This window comes from Balaenoptera borealis (genome assembly GCF_965194805.1).
Source record: "Balaenoptera borealis genome assembly, chromosome: 18".
NCBI lineage: Eukaryota > Metazoa > Chordata > Mammalia > Artiodactyla > Balaenopteridae > Balaenoptera > Balaenoptera borealis.
The window spans coordinates 9,846,778-9,868,245 of NC_138877.1; the positions used below are offsets into that span (position 1 = coordinate 9,846,778).

The 21,468-nt window shown below is 37.4% G+C and overlaps 1 protein-coding gene and 1 long non-coding RNA gene across 2 annotated transcripts in view; both read right to left on the minus strand.

The window, feature by feature from the left end:
- ZAR1L (zygote arrest 1 like) overlaps positions 1 to 21,468 on the minus strand; it is a 72,791-nt gene that overhangs the window by 8,097 nt on the left and 43,226 nt on the right. The window lies entirely within an intron of this gene.
- Positions 6,569 to 18,137, minus strand: LOC309616106. The gene is made up of 2 exons (XR_014237284.1): positions 17,917 to 18,137; positions 6,569 to 6,659 (listed from the first exon to the last, which is right to left on the minus strand). It is a non-coding gene; the product is annotated as an uncharacterized lncRNA (long non-coding RNA).

Consider the following 21,468-nt stretch of genomic DNA (forward strand, 5'->3'; position numbering starts at 1 on the left):
ACAAATCAAGCCTCAGTAAATTTAAGAAAATTGAAATCATATCAAGCATCTTTTCTGACCACAATGCTATGAGATTAGAAATGAATTACAGGGAAAAAAACATAAAAAACACAAACACATGGAGGCTAAACAATACGTTACTAAATAACCAAGGGATCACTGAAGAAATCAAAGCGGAAATCAAAAAATACCTACAGACAAATGACAATGAAAACATGACAATCCAAAACCTATGGGATGCAGCAAAAGCAGTTCTAAGAGGGAAGTTTATAGCTATACAAGCCTACCTCAAGAAACAAGAAAAATCTCAAGTAAACAATCTAACCTTACACCTAAAGGAACTAGAGAAAGAAGAACAAACAAAACCCAACGTTAGCAGAAGGAAAGAAATCATAAAGATCAGAGCAGAAATAAATGAAATAGAAAAAAAGAAAACAATAGCAAAGATCAATAAAACTAAAAGCTGGTTCTTTGAGAAGATAAATAAAATGGATAAACCATTATCCAAACTCATCAAGAAAAAGAGGAAGAGGACTCAAATCAGTAAAGTTAGAAATGAAAAAGGAGAAGGTACAAAAGGCAGCACAGAACTACAAAGCATCCTAAAAGAATACTACAAGCAACTCTATGCCAATAAAATGGACAATCTGGAAGAAATGGATAAATTCTTAGAAAGGTATAACCTTCCAAGACTGAACCAGAAAGAAATAGAAAATATGAACAGACCATAACAAATAATGAAGTTGAAACTGTGATTAAAAATCTTCCAACAAACAAAAGTCCAGGACCAGATGGCTTCACAGGTGAATTCTGTCAAACATTTACAGAAGAGCTAACATCCATCCTTCTCAAACTCTTCCAAAAAATTGTAGAGGAAGGAACACTCCCAAACTCATTCTATGAGGCCACCATCACCCTGATACCAAAACCAGACGAAGATACTACAAAAAAAGAAAATTACAGACCAATATCACTGATGAACATAGATGCAAAAATCCTCAACAAAATACTACCAAACAGAATCCAACAACACATTAAAAGGATCATACACCACGATCAAGTGGGATTTATCCCAGGGATGCAAGAATTCTTCAATATACGCAAATCAATCAATGTGATACACCATATTAACAAATTGAAGAATAAAAACCATATGATCATCTCAACAGATGCAGAAAAAGCTTTTGACAAAATTCAACACTCATTTATGATAAAAACTCTCCAGAAAGTGGGCATAGAGGGAATCTACCTCAACATAATAAAGGTCATATATGACAAACCCACAGCAAACACCATTCTCAAGGGTGAAAAACTGAAAGCATTTCCTCTAAGATCAGGAATGAGACAAGGATGTCCACTCTCACCACTATTATTCAACATAGTTTTGGAGGTCCTAGCCACGGAAATCAGAGAAGAAAAAGAAATAAAAGGAATGCAAATTGGAAACGAAAAAGTAAAACTGTCACTGTTTGTAGATGACATGATACTATACATAGAGAATCCTAAAAATGCCACCAGAAAACTTCTAGAGCTAATCAATGAATTTGGTAAAGTTGCAGGATACAAAATTAATGCACAGAAATCTCTTGCATTCCTATACACTAATGATGAAAAATCTGACAGAGAAATTATGGAAACACTCCCATGTACCACTGCAACAAAAAGGATAAAATACCTAGGAAGAAACCTACCTAGGGAGAACAAAAGACCTGTATGCAGAAAACTATAAGACACTGATGAAAGAAATTAAAGATGATACCAACAGATGGAAAGATATACCATGTTCTTGAATTGGAAGAATCAATATTGTGAAAATGACTATACGACCCAAAGCAATCTACAGATTCAGTGCAATCCTTATCAAATTACCAATGGTATTTTTTACGGAACTAGAACAAATAATCATCTTAAAATTTGTATGGAGACACAAAAGACCCCGAATAGCCAAAGCAGTCTTGAGGGGAAAAAACGGAGCTAGAGGAATCAGACTCCCTGACTTCAGACTATACTACAAAGCTACAGTAATCAGGACAATATGGTACTGGCACAAAAATAGAAACATAGATCAATGGAACAAGATAGAAAGCCCAGAGATAAAGCCACGCACCTATGGTCAACTAATCTATGAAAGAGGAGGCAAAGATATACAATGGAGAAAAGACAGTCTCTTCAATAAGTGGTGCTGGGAAAACTGGACAGCTACATGTAAAAGAATGAAATTAGAGCACTCCCTAACACCATACACAAAAATAAACTCCAATTTGATTAAAGACCTAAATGTAAGATCGGACACTATAAAACTCTTAGAGGAAAACATAGGCAGAACACTCTTTGACATAAATCACAGCAAGATCTTTTTTGAACCACCTCCTACAGTAATGGAAATAAGAACACAAATAAACAAATGGGACCTAATGAAACTTCAAAGCTTTTGCACAGCAAAGGAAACCATAAACAAGACCAAAACACAACCCTCAGAATGGGAGAAAATATTTGCAAACGAATCAATGGACAAAGGATTAATCTCCAAAATATATAAACAGCTCATGCAGCTAAATATTAAAGGAACAAACAACCCCATCCAAAAATGAGCAGAAGACCTAAATAGACATTTCTCCAAGGAAGACATACAGATGGCCAAGGAGCACTTGAAAAGCTGCTCAACATCACTAATTATTAGAGAACTGCAAATCAAAACTACAATGAGGTATCACTTCACACCTGTTAGAATGGGCATCATCAGAAAATCTACAAACAACAAATGCTGGAGAGGGTGTGGAGAAAAGGGAACCCTCTTGCACTGTTGGTGGGAATGTAAATTGATACAGCCACTATGGAGAACAGTATGGAGGTTCGTTAAAAAACTAAAAAGAGAATTACCATATGATCCAGCAATCCCACTACTGGGCATATACCCAGAGAAAACCATAATTCAAAAAGATACATGCACCCCAATGTTCATTGCAGCACTAGTCACAATAGCCAGGTCACGGAAGCAACCGAAATGCCTGTCGACAGATGAATAGATAAAGAAGTTGTGGTACATATATACAATGGAATATTACTCAGCCATAAAAAGGAACGAAATTGAGTCATTTGTTGAGACGTGGATGGATCTAGAGACTGTCATACAGAGTGAAATAAGTCAGAAAGAGAAAAACAAATATTGTATATTAACGCATGTGTGTGGAACCTAGAAAAATGGTACAGATGAACCGGTTTGCAGGGCAGAAGTTGAGACACAGATGTAGACAACAAATGTATGGACACCAAGGGGGGGAAACCACGGTGGGGTGGGGATGGTGGTGTGCTGAATTGGGAGATTGGGATTGACATGTATAAAATTGATGACTAATAAGAATCTGCAGTATAAGAAAAGAAATAAACAAATAAAAAGAACAACTAATACTAAACTTTCTTTGCTTATCTGTATGGAAATATGTTAATATAAATGTTTCAGACATTACATGAAATTTCTAAAAATCTTATATGTTCTGATATAATAAGTCATAATTCTAGTTATTACTTTAAAATGTATATCTCAGAAATAACAGAAAAAAATAAAATAAAAATCTAACTTTCTCTTTTGAAAATCAAAGAGTAATTCCCATAGTCCTACAATAATGGGATAATTAGTTCTGAAACCTGTCAAGTTTCATGTTTCATACGGAAAGAAAATCATATTAAATAATTTTTAAAAATTAAACATGGACTTTGTAGCACAAAGACAAGGTCTTCCCCCCCCCAAAAAAAGAAACAATCCCATTAACTATCACAATAAAAAGAATTAAATACCTAGGAATAAACCTACCTAAGGAGGCAAAAAACCTGTACTCTGAAAACTATAAGATGCTGATGAAAGAAATCAAAGACACAAACAAATGGAAAAATATACCATGTTCTTGGATTGGAAGAATCAATATCGTCAAAATGACTATACTACCCAAGGCAATCTACAGATTCAATGCAATCCCTATCAAATGACCTATGGGATTTTTTGCAGATTTAGAACAAAAAAATCTTAAAATTTGTATGGAAACACAAAAGATCCTGAATATCCAAATCAATCTTGAGAAAGAAAAACAGAGAGGGAGGAATCAGGCTCCCTGACTTCAGACTATACTATAAAGCTACAGTAATCAAAGCAGTGTAGTACTGGCACAAAGACAGAAATATAGATCAGTGGTACAGGATAGAAAGCCCAGAAGCAAACCCACACACTTATGGTCAATTAATCTACAACAAAAGAGGCAAGAATATACAATAGAGAAAAGACAGTCTCTTCAGTAAGTGGTGCTGGGAAAACTGGGCACCTACATGTAAAAGAATGAAATTAGAATATTCTCTAACACCATACACACAAAAAAAAACTCAAAATGGATTAAAGACCTAAATGTAAGACTGGATACTATAAAACTCTTAGAGGAAAACATAGAAAGAACACTCTATGACATAAATCACAGCAATATCTTTTTGGATCCACCTCCCAGAGTAATGAAAATAAAAGCAAAAACAAATGGGACATAATTAAACTTAAAAGCTTTTGCACAGCAAAGGAAACCATAAACAAAATGAAAAGACAACCCACAGAATGGGAGAAAATATTTGCAAACGATGCAACTGACAAGGGATTAATCTTCAAAATATACAAACAGCTCATGCAGCTCTATATGAAAAAAACAAACAACGCAATCAAAAAATGGGCAGAAGATCTAAATAGACATTTCTCCAAAGAAGACATACAGATGGCCAAGAGGCACATGAAAAGCTCCTCAACATCACTAATTATTAGAGAAATGCAAATCAAAACTACAAAGAAGTATCACCTCCCACCGGTCAGAATGGCCATCATCAAAAAATCTACAAAGAATAAATGCTGGAGAGGGTGTGGAGAAAAGAGAACCCTCTTACACTGTTGGTGGGAATGCAAATTGGTGCAGCCACTATGGAAAACTGTATGGAGATTCTTAAAAAACTAAAAATAGAGCTACCATATGATGCAGCAATCACACTCCTGGGTATATATCTGGAGAAAACCATACTTCAAAAAGATACATGGACCCCAATGTTCACTGCAGCACTATTTACAGTAGCCAAGATATGAAAGCAACCTAAGTGTCCATCGACAGATGACTGGATAAAGAAGATGTGGTGTATATATAGACAATTGAATACTACTCAGCCATTAAAAAGAACAAAATAATGCCATTTGCAGCAACATGGATGGACCTAGAGATTATCATACTAAGTGAAGTAAGCTAGACAGAGAAAAGACAAATATCATATGATATCACTTATATGTAGAATCTTTAAAAATGATACAAATGAACTTATTTACAAAACAGAAACAGACTCACAGACTTAGAAAACAATCTTATGGTTACCACAGTGGAAAGGTGGAGGGCAGGGATAAGTTAGGAGTTTGGGATTAACATACACACACTACTGTATATAAAATAATCAACAAGGACCTACTGTATAGCACAGGGAACTCTATTTGATACTCTGTAATAACCTACATGGGGAAAGAATCTGAAAAAGAATAGAGACACGTATATGTATAACTAAATCAGGTTGCTGTACACCTGAAACACAACATTGTAAATCAAATATAGCCCAATATAAAATTTAAAAAACAAATTTTAAAAAAAAAGAAATAAGGGGATCTCCAGGCTGCTTACATCAATAGCTTACACCTGCTTCCAAATACCTGCCTGAAGAACATAGACGTTAGTGTCCGTGGGTGGTTTTACAGTATCTTAATTATATCTCACTAAAGCTGGGTTTTTTTTAAGCTTTTTTATACACTTACTCACAATTAATTGATATTTGAATGCCCATCATGAGCTGAGTTTTTTCCTTCATCCAGCAAGTATTTATTATGTACCCACTCTGGGCTAGGCACTGTTTCAGGGGATACTGCAGTTATTAAAACAGATATATCCCTGTTCTCAAAGATTTTATATTTTCATGGAGAGGAGATGTGCTTGTTTGTCTATGCCAGGACATGAAGAACAAGAAAACAGGACAGAGGGGATATCTCATTGTAGTTTTGATTTGCATTTCTTTAATGATTAATGATGTTGAGCATTCTTTCATGTGTTTGTTGGCAATCTGTATATCTTCTTTGGAGAAATGTCTATTTAGATCTTCTGCCCATTTTTGAATTGGGTTGTTTGTTTTTTTTGATATTGAGCTGCATGAGCTGCTTGTAAATCTTGGAGATTAACCCTTTGTCAGTTGCTTCATTTGCAAATATTTTCTCCCATTCTGAGGGTTGTCTTTTCGTCTTGTTTATGGTTTCCTGTTTATTTTTGTTTTTATTTCCATTTCTCTAGGAGTGGGTCAAAAAGGATCTTGCTGTGATTTATGTCAGAGTGTTCTGCCTATGTTTTCCTCTAAGAGTTTGATAGTGTCTGGCCTTACACTTAGGTTTTTAATCCATTTTGAGTTTATTTTTGTGTATGGTGTTAGAGAGTGTTCTAATTTCATTCTTTTACATGTAGCTGTCCAGTTTTCCCAGCACCACTTATTGAAGATGCTGTCTTTTCTCCATTGTATATTCTTACCTCTTTTATCAAAGATAAGTTGACCATATGTGCGTGGGTTTATCTCTGGGCTTTCTATACTGTTCCATTGATCTATATGATGAAAAAATTCTGGAAATAGAGTGGTATGGTTACACTACATGGTGAATGTACTTAATGTCGCTTAACTGTGTACTTAGATGGTAAATTTCAGGTTATACATATTTTACCACAATAAAAGTAAATTTTTAAAAAAGGATCACTCTGGCTGCTATGTTGCAGAACAGACTATAGGACGGCAGAAGCAGGAAGACCAGTTAGAAGGCTATTGCAACAGTGCACTCATGAGTTATGTTGGCTTGGGATAGGGGCGTAGCAACGGAGGTTATTAGAAGTGGGCCTATTCTGGAAACATTTCAGAGATAGAGCTGACAGGACTTGATGATGACACATGGAAATGTGAGAGACTCCAAAATTTGGCCCAAATAACTAGAAGAATAGAGTTGCTATTTACCAAGACAAGGAGGTACACATATGGAAAATGGAAAACAAGATTTAATTTTAGACATGTTAACTTTGATTTGCCTAATTAGACACCCAAGACAAATGGCGAGCAAATGGTTGGATGTGTGAGTCTGCTACTGAGAAGTCTAAAAACACAGAGGTGGTATGCAAAGTCTCTGAGAAAAAAACAGGATACTCACCTGTCTCTCCTGTAAGAATCAGAGTGTAGTGCAGTGAGTTTGAAACCTTAGTTGCACATTAAATCATGTGGGGAACTACAAACTCCAATACCCACTCCACTCCTCCAGAGACTGATTTAACTGGTCTGAAGCGTGCAACTCCAAGGCTGTTTAAAGTTCCCCAGGTGATTCTAATCCACTCCAAGATTGTAACACTGCTCTGGTGGTTCTTGAACCTAAGAATCACTGGAGGAGGCTAGTCAAAAGTAAGTGCTCACTCAGGTAAATCCAGAGCAGGGTCCACCAAACCAGCATCTTAATAGCCAACTCACTTTGAAAGCTGTTGAATTAGGAGAAATTTATTCTCCAGCGAAGTTCACACCCTCAATCATTTTTCCATGGAGGGTGTTTGTGTAGTGATTCAACTCCAAGTCTGTCATTGATTTGTTACTTTGTTTTGTATTTGAGGTCACAGGAAGTGAGTGACTAGAATTCACTCAGACCATTACAAAGCAGTTTCCTGTCAGGCACTTCCTTCTCTGTCACCATCTCCTCTAGCCCAGACTTTGTTTTTAACAGCAAACTCTTTCTCTAACATTGTAAGCTAACTTTGGGTTCCAAGAACTTTGGCCACCTGCCAACAACTTCCAGGAGTTCCTGGGCCAGCAGGATGACAAAACTCCCCCCTGCTCCACTCTACGGATTTCCAACCCTTCTTTCTTTATTTCTCTTTCAAACAGCCCAGAGACTTGATATTCACGCTGCCCAGGTGCACTAATCATCCTCCTTCCTCAAGCCCATCCCCATCCCCATCACCTGCAGCAGTAGTTGTGAACCTTGGAGTACATTTGAGTCATTGGGGAAGCTTTTAAGATACTCTGGGACACAGGTCCCACCCCAGATCCCTTAAATCAAACCCTCAGGACAGTGGCCCGCCATAGTTACTTATAATGTCCCTCATATGATTTTAAGGTGCAGCTGTGGCTGAGAACCGCCGACCTAAAGCCCTCCTGCTCACACTGCCTTATTCACTGAATAAACAATAGCTTATTGCTCACTGTCTTCCTATCCATCCCAACGTCTGATGTCATTCTCAGGGACTGCAACATCCTCGTGGCTAACCCAAACAGTACCTTTTTCCTCTCAGTTTTAACATTCTTACCTCCAGGGAATCTCTGCTCCCCTCCATCCCACCTTGGCCACCCAATTTCATGGCTATACCAAAACCCCATCCATAGCAATAAGTGTATCAGCTCCAGAATCTCATGCTTAAGCATCCCACTCAGATATGCTTTCAGGCTCCTTTTGCTCTAGCCCCCGGCCCTTTCCAAAAATTCTTCTCCCATCATCAATAACAATCTGTAGACCTCGCTACTTTTTCCACTACCCACCACCTATCTTCACTCCTCTTCCGAACAAGTTTAAATTCCATGGATTATAATCACTCCCTTGCTGACAATCAAAAATATTAACTAGTTAAAACCTTCCCACCTAATGAAACTTAAAAGCTTTTGCACAGCAAAGGAAACCATAAACAAGACCAAAAGACAACCCTCAGAATGGGAGAAAATATTTGCAAATGAAGCAACTGACAAAGGATTAATCTCCAAGATTTACAAGCAGTCATGCAGCTCAATAACAAAAAAACAAACAACCCAATCCAAAAATGGGCAGAAGACCTAAATAGACATTTCTCCAAAGAAGATATACAGATTGCCAACAGACACATGAAAGAATGCTCAACATCATTAATCATTAGAGAAATGCAAATCAAAACTACAATGAGATATCATCTCACACCAGTCAGAATGGACATCATCAAAAAATCTACAAACAGGGGCTTCCCTGGTGGCGCAGTGGTTGAGAATCTGCCTGCCAATGCAGGGGACACGGGTTCGAGCCCTGGTCTGGGAAGATCCCACATGCCGCGGAGCAACTAAGCCCGTGAGCCACAATTACTGAGCCTGCGTGTCTGGAGCCTGTGCTCCGCAACAAGAGAGGCCGCGACAGTGAGAGGCCCGCGCACCACGATGAAGAGTGGCCCCCACTTGCCGCAACTGGAGAAAGCCCTCGCACAGAAACGAAGACCCAACACAGCCATAAATAAATAAATAAATAAATAAAATTAAAAAAAAAAAAAAAAAAAAGAGAAGCCTTTATTATAAAAAAAAAAAAAAAAATCTACAAACAATAAATGCTGGAGAGGGTGTGGAGAAAAGGGAACCCTTTTGCACTGTTGGTGGGAATGTAAATTGATACAGCCACTATGGAGAACAGTATGGAGGTTCCTTAAAAAACTACAAATAGAACTACCATACGACCCAGCAATCCCACTACTGGGCATATACCCTGAGAAAACCATAATTCAAAAAGAGTCATGTACCAAAATGTTCATTGCAGCTCTATTTACAATAGCCAGGACATGGAAGCAACCTAAGTGTCCATCATCGGATGAATGGATAAAGAAGATGAGGCACATATATACAATGGAATATTACTCAGCCATAAAAAGAAATGAAATGGAGGTATCTGTAGTGAGGTGGATGGAGTTAGAGTCTGTCATACAGAGTGAAGTAAGTCAGAAAGAGAAAAACAAATACAGTATGCTAACACATATATATGGAATCTAAGGGAAAATAAAGGTCATGAAGAACCTAGTGGCAAGACAGGAATAAAGACACAGACCTACTAGAGAATGGACTTGAGGATATGGGGAGGGGGAGGGGTAAAATGTGACAGGGTGAGAGAGTGGCATAGACATATATACACTACCAAATGTAAAATAGATAGCTAGTGGGAAGCAGCCGCATAGCACAGGGAGATCAGCTCGGTGTTTTGTGACCACCTAGAGGGGTGGGATGGGGAGGGTGGGAGGGAGGGAGATGCAAGAGGGAAGAGATATGGGAACATATGTATATGTATAACTGATTCACTTTGTTATAAAGCAGAAACTAACACACCATTGTAAAGCAATTATACTCCAATAAAGATGTTTAAAAACAAAAACAAAAAACTTTCCCACATCTGCACATGTTGAAATGTGACATTACTAGACCACAACTGCAACCAGGCATATCTTAAAGAGTGCCAAATCTCACAATGAGCCCTCAATGCTATCAGACAATCCTATAATATAATTATGCTCCCTGATAATTTCAAATTCCTATTATGAGATAATTATTTCATATCTTGCTGTCCCTCCAGTTTTCCTGCCCGTGTTTTTTATTATTAAGGTATAATTGACATACAACATTAGTTTCAGGTATAGAACATGATTTGACATCTGTGTGCACTGAAAAATGATCACTCCAATAAGTCTATTTACCATCTGTCACCATACAAAATTACAAAAAAAATTATTTTCGGGATTTCCCTGGTGGCACAGTGGTTAAGAATCCGCCTGCCAATGCAGGGGACATGGGTTCAAGCCCTGGTCTGGGAAGATCCCACATGCCGCGGAGCAACTAAGCCCGTGCGCCGCAACTTCTGAGCCTGCGCTCTAGGGCCCGTGAGCCACAACTACTGAGCCCGTGTGCCTAGAGCCCGTGCTCCGCAACAAGAGAAGCCACCACAATGAGAAGCCCACGCACCGCAACAAAGAGTAACTCCTGCTTGCTGCAACTATAGAAAGCCTGCGTGCAGCAATGAAGACCTAATGCAGCCAAAAATAAAAAATAAAAATTAAATCTTAAAAAAAATTTTTTTTGCTTGTGATGAGAACTTTTCAGATTTAATTTCTTAGCATCTTTCAAATTTGCAATATAATATTATAGACCATGCAGTATATTACATCCCAACGACTTATTTATATTATGACTAGAAGTTATATTTCTTGATCTCCTTCACCCATTTTGCTCACCCTCCAACCACCTCCCCCAACTCTGGCAACCACCAATCTTTTCTCTGTGTCTATGAGTTTCGCTCAGTTTTCTCTGCTTGTTTTGTTTTTTATATTCTACAGGTAAGTGAAATCATATAGTCCTTGACTCTCTTATTTCACTTAGCATAATACTCTCAAGGGCTATCCATGTTGTCTCAACTGGCAAGATTTCATTCATTTTTATGGCTGAGTAGTACTCCATTGTGTATATATGTACTACATCTTCTCTATCCATTCATCCATCAATGGACACTTAGGTTGTTTACATATATTAGCTATCGTAAATAATGCTGCTATAAACATTGGGGTACATTTATCTTTTCAAATTAGTGTTTTCATTTTCTTTGAATAAGTAACAGAGGTCGTACTGCTGGATCATATGGTAGTTCTATTTTTAATTTTCTGAGGAACCTCCATGCTGTTTTCCATAGTGGCTGCACCAATTTACATTCTCATCAACAATGCATGAGAGTTTCCATTTCTCCACATCCTTGACAACACTTGTTATTTCTTACCTTTTAATAGCAGCCATTCTGAAACATGAGGTGATATCTCATGTGGTTTTGATTTACATTTCCCTGATGGTTAGTGATGTTGAGCATCGTTTCATGTGCCTGTCAGATGTCTCTATGTCATCTCTGAAAAAATGTCTATTTAGATCCTCTGCTCATTTTTTAATTGGATTGGTTTATTTTTTTTATTATTGAGTTGTATGACTTCTTTATATATTTTGGATATTAACCCCTATCAGATATATGATTTGCAAATATCTTCTTCCATTCAGTAAGCTGGCTTTTTTTTTTGGCTGCATTGGGTCTTCATTGCTGTACAAGGGCTATCTCGAGCTGCGGTGAGCAGGGGCTACTCCTTGCTGTGGTGTGCAGGCGTCTCATTGCGGTGGCTTCTCTTGTTGCAGAGCACGGGCTCTAGGCACGCAGGCTTCAGTAGTTCTGGCACACGGGCTCATTAGTTGTGGCTCATGGGCTTAGTTGCTCCACAGCATGTGGGATCTTCCTGGACCAGGGCTCAAACCTGTGTCCCCGGCATTGGCAGGCAGATTCTTTTTTTCTTTTTTTTAACATCTTTATTGGAGTATGATTGCTTTACAATGGTATGTTAGTTTCTGCTGTATAACAAAGTGAATCACCTATACGTATACATATATCCCCGTATCTCCTGCCTCTTGCATCTCCCTCTCACCCTCCCTACCCCACCCCTCTAGGTGGACACAAAGCACCGAGCTGATCTCCCTGTGCTATGCGGCTGCTTCCCACTAGCTATCTATTTTACATTTGGTAGTATAAATATGTCCATGCCACTCTCTAAATTCGTCCAGCTTACCCTTCCCCCTCCCCGTGTCAAGTCCATTCTCTAAGTCTGTGTCTTTATTCCTAGCCTGACCCTAGGTTCTTCAGAACCACTATTTTATTTTATTTTTTTTAGATTCCATATATGGGTGTTAGCATATGGTATTTGTTTCTCTTTCTGACTTACTGCACTCTGTATGACACTCTCTAGGTCCATCCACCTCACTACAAATAACTCAATTTCGTTTCTTTTTATGGCTGAGTAATATTCCATTGTATATATGTGCCACATCTTCTTTATCCATTCATCTGTCGATGGACATTTAGGGTGCTTCCATGTCCTGGCTATTGTAAATAGTGCTGCAATGAACATCGTGGTACATGACTCTTTTTGAATTATGGTTTTCTCAGGGTATATGCCCAGTAGTGGGATTGCTGGGTCGCATGGTAGTTCTATTTTTAGTTTTTTAAGGAACCTCCATACTGTTCTCCATAGTGGATGTATCAATTTACATTCCCACCAACAGTGCAAGAGGGTTCCCTTTTCTCCACACTCTCTCCAGCATTTATTCTTTGTAGATTTTTTGATGATGGCCATTCTGACTGGTGTGAGGTGATACCTCATTGTAGTTTTGATTTGCATTAATCTAATGATTAGTGATGTTGAGCATCCTTTCATGTGTTTCTTGGCAATCTGTATATCTTCTTTGGAGAAATGTCTATTTAGGTCTTCTGCCCATTTCTGAATTGGATTGTTTGTTTTTTTGATTTTGAGTTGCATGAGCCGCTTGTATATTTTGGAGATTAATCCTTTGTCTGTTGATTCGTTTGAAAATATTTTCTCCCATTCTGAGGTTTGTCTTTTCGTCTCAGTTATGGTTTCCTTTGTTGTGCAAAAGCTTTGAAGTTTCATTAGGTCCCATTTGTTTATTTTTGTTTTATTTCCATTTTTCTAGGAGGTGGGTCAAAAAGGATCTTGCTGTGATTTATGTCATAGAGTGTTCTGCCTATGTTTTCCCCTAAGAGTTTGATAGTGTCTGGCCTTACGCTTAGGTCTTTAATCCATTTTGAGTTTATTTTTGTGTATGGTGTTAGGCAGTGTTCTAATTTCATTCTTTTACATGTATCTGTCCAGTTTTCCCAGCACCACTTATTGAAGAGGCTGTCTTTTCTCCACTGTATAGTCTTGCCTCCTTTATCAAAGATAAGGTGACCATATGTGTGTGGGTTTACCTCTGGGTTTTCTCTCCTACTCCATTGATCTATATTTCTGTTTCTGTGCAAGTACTATACTGTCTTGATTACTTTAGCTTTGTAGTATAGTCTGAAGTCTGGGAGCCTGATTCTTCCAGCTCCGTTTTTCTTTCTCAAGATTGCTTTGGCTATTCGGGGTCTTTTGTGTTTCCATACAAATTGTGAAATTTCTTGTTCTAGTTCTGTGAAAAATGCCATTGGTATTTTGATAGGGATTGCATTGAATCTGTAGATTGCTTTGGGTAGTATAGTCATTTTCACAATGCTGATTCTTCCAATCCAAGAACATGGTGTATCTGTCTATCTGTTTGTATCATCTTTAATTTCTTTCATCAGTGTCTTATAGATTTCTGCATACAGGTCTTTTGTCTCCTTAGGTAGGTTTATTCCTAGATATTTTATTCTTTTTGTTGGCAGGCGGATTCTTAACCACTGTGCCACCAAGGAAGTCCAGTAGGTTGACTTTTTATTTCATTAACGGTATCCTTCCCTGTGCAAAAGCTTTCTTGTTTGTAGTCCCATTTGTTTATTTTTGCTTTTGTTGCCATTGCCTTTGAAGTCAAATCCAAAAAAATATCACCGAGATCAACATCAAGGAGATTATGACCTGGTTCTCTTCTAGGAGTCTTAAGGTTTTTACATTCAAGTCTTTAATCCACTTTGAGTTAATTTTTGTGTATCGTGTAAGATAGTGGTGCAGTTTCATTCTCTTCTACGTGGCTGTCCCATTGTCTTAACATCATTTAATCAAGAGACCGTTCTTTCCTCACTGGATATTCTTGACTCCTTTGTCATAAATTAATTGACCATATGTGCATGAGTTTATTCTGGGCTCTCTATTCTGTTCCATTGATTTGTGTGTCTGTTTTTGTGCCAATACCATAATGATTCTGATTACTATAGCTTTATAATATAGATTGAAATCAGGAGTGTGATGCTTCCAGCTTTGTGCTTGTTTCCAAATATTGCTTTGGCTTTCATAAACTTTTGTGATTCTGTATAAATTTTTGGATTGTTCAATTTTTGTGAAAAATGTCGTGGGTATTTTGGTAGGGATTGCATTGAATCTGTAGATTGCTTTGGGTAATATGGACATTTTAACAATATTAATTCTTCCAATCCAGAGCAAAAGAAAAATACAGACTGAAAGTGAGGGAATAGAAAAAGATATTTCATGCAAGTGGAAATGACAAGGAAGTGAGGGTAGCAATACTCATATCAGAGAAAATGGACTGCAAATCAAAGCCTATAACAAAAACATAAAAGGGCATTATATAATGATAAAGGGATGAATACAAAAAGATGATACAACACTCATTAACACATATGAACCCCAATATAGGAGCATCTAAATATGTAAAACTAATATTAACAGACATGAAGGGAAAAAAAGAGAATAATAAGTAATAGTTGGGGATTTTAATGCCCTACTTACATCAATGGACAGATCATCCAGATGGAAAATTAATAAAGAAACAGTGGACTTACATGACATGTTAGACCAGTTATACTTAATAACTTATCTACATGACATTCCATTCAAAAACAGAATACACATTCTTTTCATGTGCACATGGAACACTCTCCAAGGTAGATCACACACTAGGCCACAAAACAAGTCTCAACAAATTTAAGAATGTAAAAATTATATCAAGCATCTTTTCCAACTACACCAGTATGAAACTAGAAATCAGTAACAGGAAGAAAAATGGGGAAAACAAAAACGTGTGGAGACTAAGCAACATGCTACTAAAAAACCAATGGGTCAATGAATCGAAGAGGAAATCAGAAAATACCTTGAGGCAAATAAAAATAAAAGCACAACTTTCCAAAATCTATGACAAACAGCAAAAGCAATTCTAAGAGGGAAGTTTATAGTGATTCAGGCATGCCTCAAGATACAACAAAAAACTCAACATAACCTACCATCTAAAAGAATGAGAAAAAGAACAAACAGCCCAAAGTCAGCATAAGGAAGGAAATAATAAAAATAATTATTTTTAATTCTTTTATTTCTTGTATTTCTTTTAAAAGAAATAAAATAGAGGCCAAAAAAAAATAGATCAAAGAAACCAAGAGTTGTATTTTTAAAAAGATAAATAAAGCTGATAAGCCTTTAGCCAGGCTCATGTAAAAAAAAAAAAAAAAGGACCCAAATAAACAAAATAAGAAATGAAAGAGATATCAAAACTGATATCACAGAAATACAAATAATTATAAGAGGATACTATGAACAGTTATATGCCAACAAATTGGACAAATTATAAGAAATGGATAAAATGATCAGTTATATGCCAACAAATTGGACAAATTATAAGAAATGGATAAACTCCTAGAACCATACAATCATCCAAGACTGAATCAGAAAGAAATAGAAAATCTGTTGAGTATGATAATAATACCTGTGGATCTGTAACATATGGCCTTTATTACAATAAGGTATGTTCCTGCTATGCCCACTTTCTGAAGACTCTTTTTATAAATGGGTGTGGAGCTTTGTCAAAAGCTTTTTCTACATCTATTGAGATGATCATATGGTTTTTATTCTTCAGTTTGTTAATGTGGTGTATAACACTGATTGGTTTGCAGACACTGAAAAATCCTTGCATCCCTGGGATAAATCACACTTGTTGATGGCATATGATCATTTTTAACATCTTGTTGCATTTGGTTTGCTAGTATTATGTTGAGTATTTTTGCATCTAAGTTCATCACTGATACTAACCTATAATTTTCTTTTTTGTGGACTATTTATCTGGTTTCGGTATCAGGGTATGGTGGCCTCACAGAATGAGTTTGGAAATGTTCCTTCCTATTGGAATAGTTTCAGAACCACAGGTATTAACTCTTCTCTAAATGTTTGATAGAATTCACCTGTGAAGCCAACTGGTCATGGACTTCTGCTTTTTGGGAGCTTTTAAATCACAGATTAAACTTCAGTATCGTAACTTGTCTGTTCATATTTTCTATCTCTTCCTGGTTCAGTCTTGGGAGACTGTACCTTTCTAAGAATTTGTTCATTTCTTCTAGGGTGTCCATTTTATTGGCATATACTTACTTGTAGTAGTCTCTTATGATCTTTTGTATTTCCATGGTATAAGCTGTAACTTCTCCTTTTTAATTTGTAATTTTAAAGATTTGGGCCCTCTCCCTTTTTTTCTTGATGAGTCTGGCTAAAGGTTTATCAATTTTGTTTATCTTCTGAAAAGCTGAAAGCATTTCCTCTAATATCAGGAAAAAGACAAGGATATCCACAGTCACCACTTTTATTCAACATAGTTTTGGAAGTCCTAGGCAGAGCAAACAGAGAAAAAGAAATAAAAGGAATCCAAACCAGAAAAGAAAAAGTAAAACTGTCACTGTTTGCAGATGACATGATATTATACAAAGAAAACCCTAAAGACATTACCAGAAAAGTACTAGAGCTCATCAATGAATTCGGTAAACTTGCATGATACAAAATGAGTACACAGAAATCTCTTGCATGTCTATACACTAACAACAAAAGATCAAAAAGAGAAATTAAAGAAACAATCCCATTTACCATCTCATCAAAAAGAATAAGATACCTAGGAATAAACCTACCTAAGGAGACAAAAGACCTGTACTCCAAACACTGTAAGACGCTGACGAAAGAAATCGAAGATGACACCAACAGATGGAAAGATATACCAAGTCCTTGGATTGGAAGAATCAATATCATAAAATTGACTATACTACCCAAGGCAATCTACAGATTCAACACAACCCCTATCAAATGACCAATGTCATTTTTCACAGGACTAAAACAAAGTATTTTAAAATTTGGATGGAGACTCCCTCTTGCGAGAACATCGGAATCACAAATAACTGCTGAACAATCATCAACAGGAAGACACTGGAACTCATCAAAAAAGATACCCCACATCCAAAGAAAAAGGAGAAGCCACAATGAGATGGTAGGAGGGGTGCAATCACAATAAAATCAAATCCCGTAACTGCTAGGTGTGTGACTCACAAATTGGAGAACACTTATACCACAGAACTCCACGCACTGGAGTGAAGGTTCTGAGCCCCACGTCAGGCTTCCCAACCTGGGGGTCCGGCAACAGGAGGAAGAATTCCTAGAGAATCAGACTTTGAAGCCTAGTGGGATTTGATTTCAGGACTTCGACAGGACTGGGGGGAACACAGACTCCACTCCTGGAGGGCACACACAAAGTAGTGTGCACATTAGGACCCAGGGGAAGAAGCAGTGACCCCAGGGGAGACTGAACCGGACCTACCTGCTAGGGTTGGAGGGTCTCCTGCAGAGGCGTAGGGTGGCTGTGTCTCACTGAGAGGAAAAGGACACTGCCAGCAGAAGCTCTGGGAAGTACTCCTTGGCATGAGCCCTGGCAGAGTCCACCATTAGCACCCCCCCCAAAGAGCCTGGGTAGGCTCCAGTGTTGGGTAGCCTCAGGCCAAATAACCAACAGGGAGGGAACTCAACCACACCCATCATCAGACAAGCGGATTAAAGTTTTACTGAGCTCTGCCCACCACAGCAACAGCCAGCTATACCCACCACCAGTCCCTCCCATCAGGAAGCATGCACAAGCCTCTTAGACAGACTCATTCAGCAGAGGGAAGGCAGCAGAAGCAAGAAGAACTACAATCCTGCAGCCTATGGAACAAAAACCACATTCACAGAAAAATGGACAAGATGAAAGGCAGAGGGCTATGTACCAGATGAAGGAACAAGATAAAACCCCACAAAAACAACTAAATGAAGTGGAGACAGGCAACCTTCCAGAAAAGGAATTCAGAATAATGATAGTGAAGATGATCCAGGACCTCGGAAAAACAATGGAGGCAAAGATCGAGAAGATGCAAGAAATGTTTAACAAAGACCTAGAAGAATTAAAGAACAAAAAACCAGAGATGAACAATAAAATAACTGAAATGAAAACTACACTAGAAGGAATCAATAGCAGAATAACTGAGGCAGAAGAATGGATAAGTGACCTGGAAGACAGAATGGTGGAATTCACTGCTGCAGAACAGACTAAAGAAAAAAGAATGAAAAGAAATGAAGGCAGCCTAAGAGACCTCTGGGACAACATTAAATGCAACAACATTCACATTATAGGGGTCCCGGAAGGAGAAGAGAGAGAGAAAGGACCAGAGAAAATATTTGAAGAGATTATAGTGGAAAACTTCCCTCACATGGGAAAGGAAATAGCCACCCAAGTCCAGGAAGCACAGAGAGTCCCATATAGGATAAACCCAAGGAGAAACATGCTGAGACACATAGTAATCAAAATGGCAAAAATTAAAGACGAACAAAAATTATTGAAAGCAGCAAGGAAAAACGACAAATAACATACAAGGGAACTCCCATAAGGTTAACAGCTGATTTCTCAGCAGAAACCCTACAAGCCAGAAGGGAGTGGCATGACATATTTAAACTGATGAAAGGGAAGAACCTACCCGGCAAGGATCTCATTCAGATTCGATGTAGAAATCAAAAGCTTTACAGAGAAGCAAAAGCTAAGAGGATTCGCACCACCAAACCAGCTCTACAACAAATACTAAAGGAACTTCTCTAAGTGGGAAACACAAGAGAAGAAAAGAGCCTAAAAAAACAAACCCAAAACAATTAAGAAAATGGTAATAAGAACATATATATCAATAATTACATTTAAAGTGAAAGGATTAAATGTTCCAACCAAAAGACACAGGCTTGCTGAATGGATAAAAAAAACAAGACACATATATATGCTGTCTACAAGAGACCCATTTCAGACGTAGGGACACATACAGACTGAAAGTGAGGGGATGGAAAAAGATATTCCATGCAAATGGAAATCAAAAGAAAGCTGGAGTAGCAATACTCATATCAGACAAAATAGACTTTAAAATAAAGACTATTACAAGACACAAAGAAGAACACTATTAATGATCAAGGGATCAATCCAAGAAGAAGATTTTACAATTATAAATATATATGCACTCAACATAGGAGCACCTCAATACATAACGCAATTGCTAACAGCTATAAAAGAGGAAATCAACAGTAACACAATAATAGTGGGAGACTTTAACACCTCACACCTATGGACAGATCAACCAAACAGAAAATTAATAAGGAAACACAAGCTTAAAATGACACAATAGACCAGATAGATTTAATTGATATTTATAGGACATTCCATCCAAAAACAGCAGATTACACTTTCTTCTCAAGTGCGCATGGAACATTCTCCAGGACACATCACATCTTGGGTCACAAATCAAGCCTCAGTAAATTTAAGAAAATTGAAATCATATCAAGCATCTTTTCTGACCACAACGCTATGACACTACAAATAAATTACAGGGAAAAAACTGTAAAAAAACACAAACACATGGAGGCTAAACAATACGCTACTAAATAACCAAGAGATCACTGAGAAAATCAAAGAGGAAATCAAAAAATACCTACAAACAAATGACAATGAAAACACGACGATCCAAAACCTATGGGATGCAGCAAAAGCAGTTCTAGGAGGGAAGTTTATAGCTATACAAGCCTACCTCAAGAAACAAAAAAAAAATCTCAAATAAACAATCTAATCTTATACCTAAAGGAACTAGAGAAAGAAGAACAAACAAAACCCAAAGTTAGTAGAAGAAAAAAAATCATAAAGACCAGAGCAGAAATAAATGAAATAGAAACAAAGAAAACAATAGCAAAGATCAATAAAACTAAAAGCTGGTTATTTGAGAAGATACACAAAATAGGTAAACCATTAGCCAGACTCATCAAGAAAAAGAGGGAGAGGACTCAAATCAATAAAGATAGAAATGAAAAAGGAGAAGTTACAACAGACACCACAGAAATACAAAGCATCCTAAGAGACTACTACAAGCAACTCTATGCCAATAAAACGGACAACCTGGATGAAATGGACAAATTCTTAGAAAGGTATAATCTTCCAAGACTGAACCAGAAAGAAATAGAAAATATGAACAGACCAATCACAAGTAATAAAAATGAAACTGTGATTTAAAATCTTCCAACAAACAGAAGTCCAGGAACAGATGGCTTCACAGGTGAATTCTATCAAACATTTAGAGAAGAGCTAACACCCATCCTTCTCAAACTATTCCAAAAAATTGCGGAGGAAGGAACACTCCCAAACTCATTCTATGAGGCCACCATCACCCTGATACCAAAACCAAAGATACTACAAAAAAAGAAAATTACAGACCAATATCACTAATGAATATAGATGCAAAAATCCTCAACAAAATACCAGTAAACAGAATCCAATAACACATTAAAAGGATCATACACCATGATCAAGTGGGATTTATCCCAGGGATGCAAGGATTCTTCAATATACGCAAATCAATCAATGTGATACACCAGAGTAACAAACCGAAGAATAAAAACCATATGATCTCAATAGATGCAAAAAAAGCTTTTTACAAAATTCAACACCCATTTATGATAAAAACTCTCCAGAAAGTGGGCATAGAGGGAAACTACCTCAACGTAATCAAGGCCATATATGACAAACCCACAGCAAGCATCATTCTCAATGGTGAAAAACTGAAAGCATTTCCTCTAAGATCAGGAACAAGACAAGGATGTCCACTCTCACCACTATTATTCAACATAGTTTGGAAGGCCTAGCCACGGCAATCAGAGAAGAAAAAGAAATAAAAGGAATACAAATTGGGAAAGAAGTGAAACTGTCACTGTTTGCAGATGACATGACACTACACATAGAGAATCCTAAAGAAGCCACCAGAAAACTACTAGAGTTAATCAATGAATTTGGTAAAGTTGCAGGATACAAAATTAATGC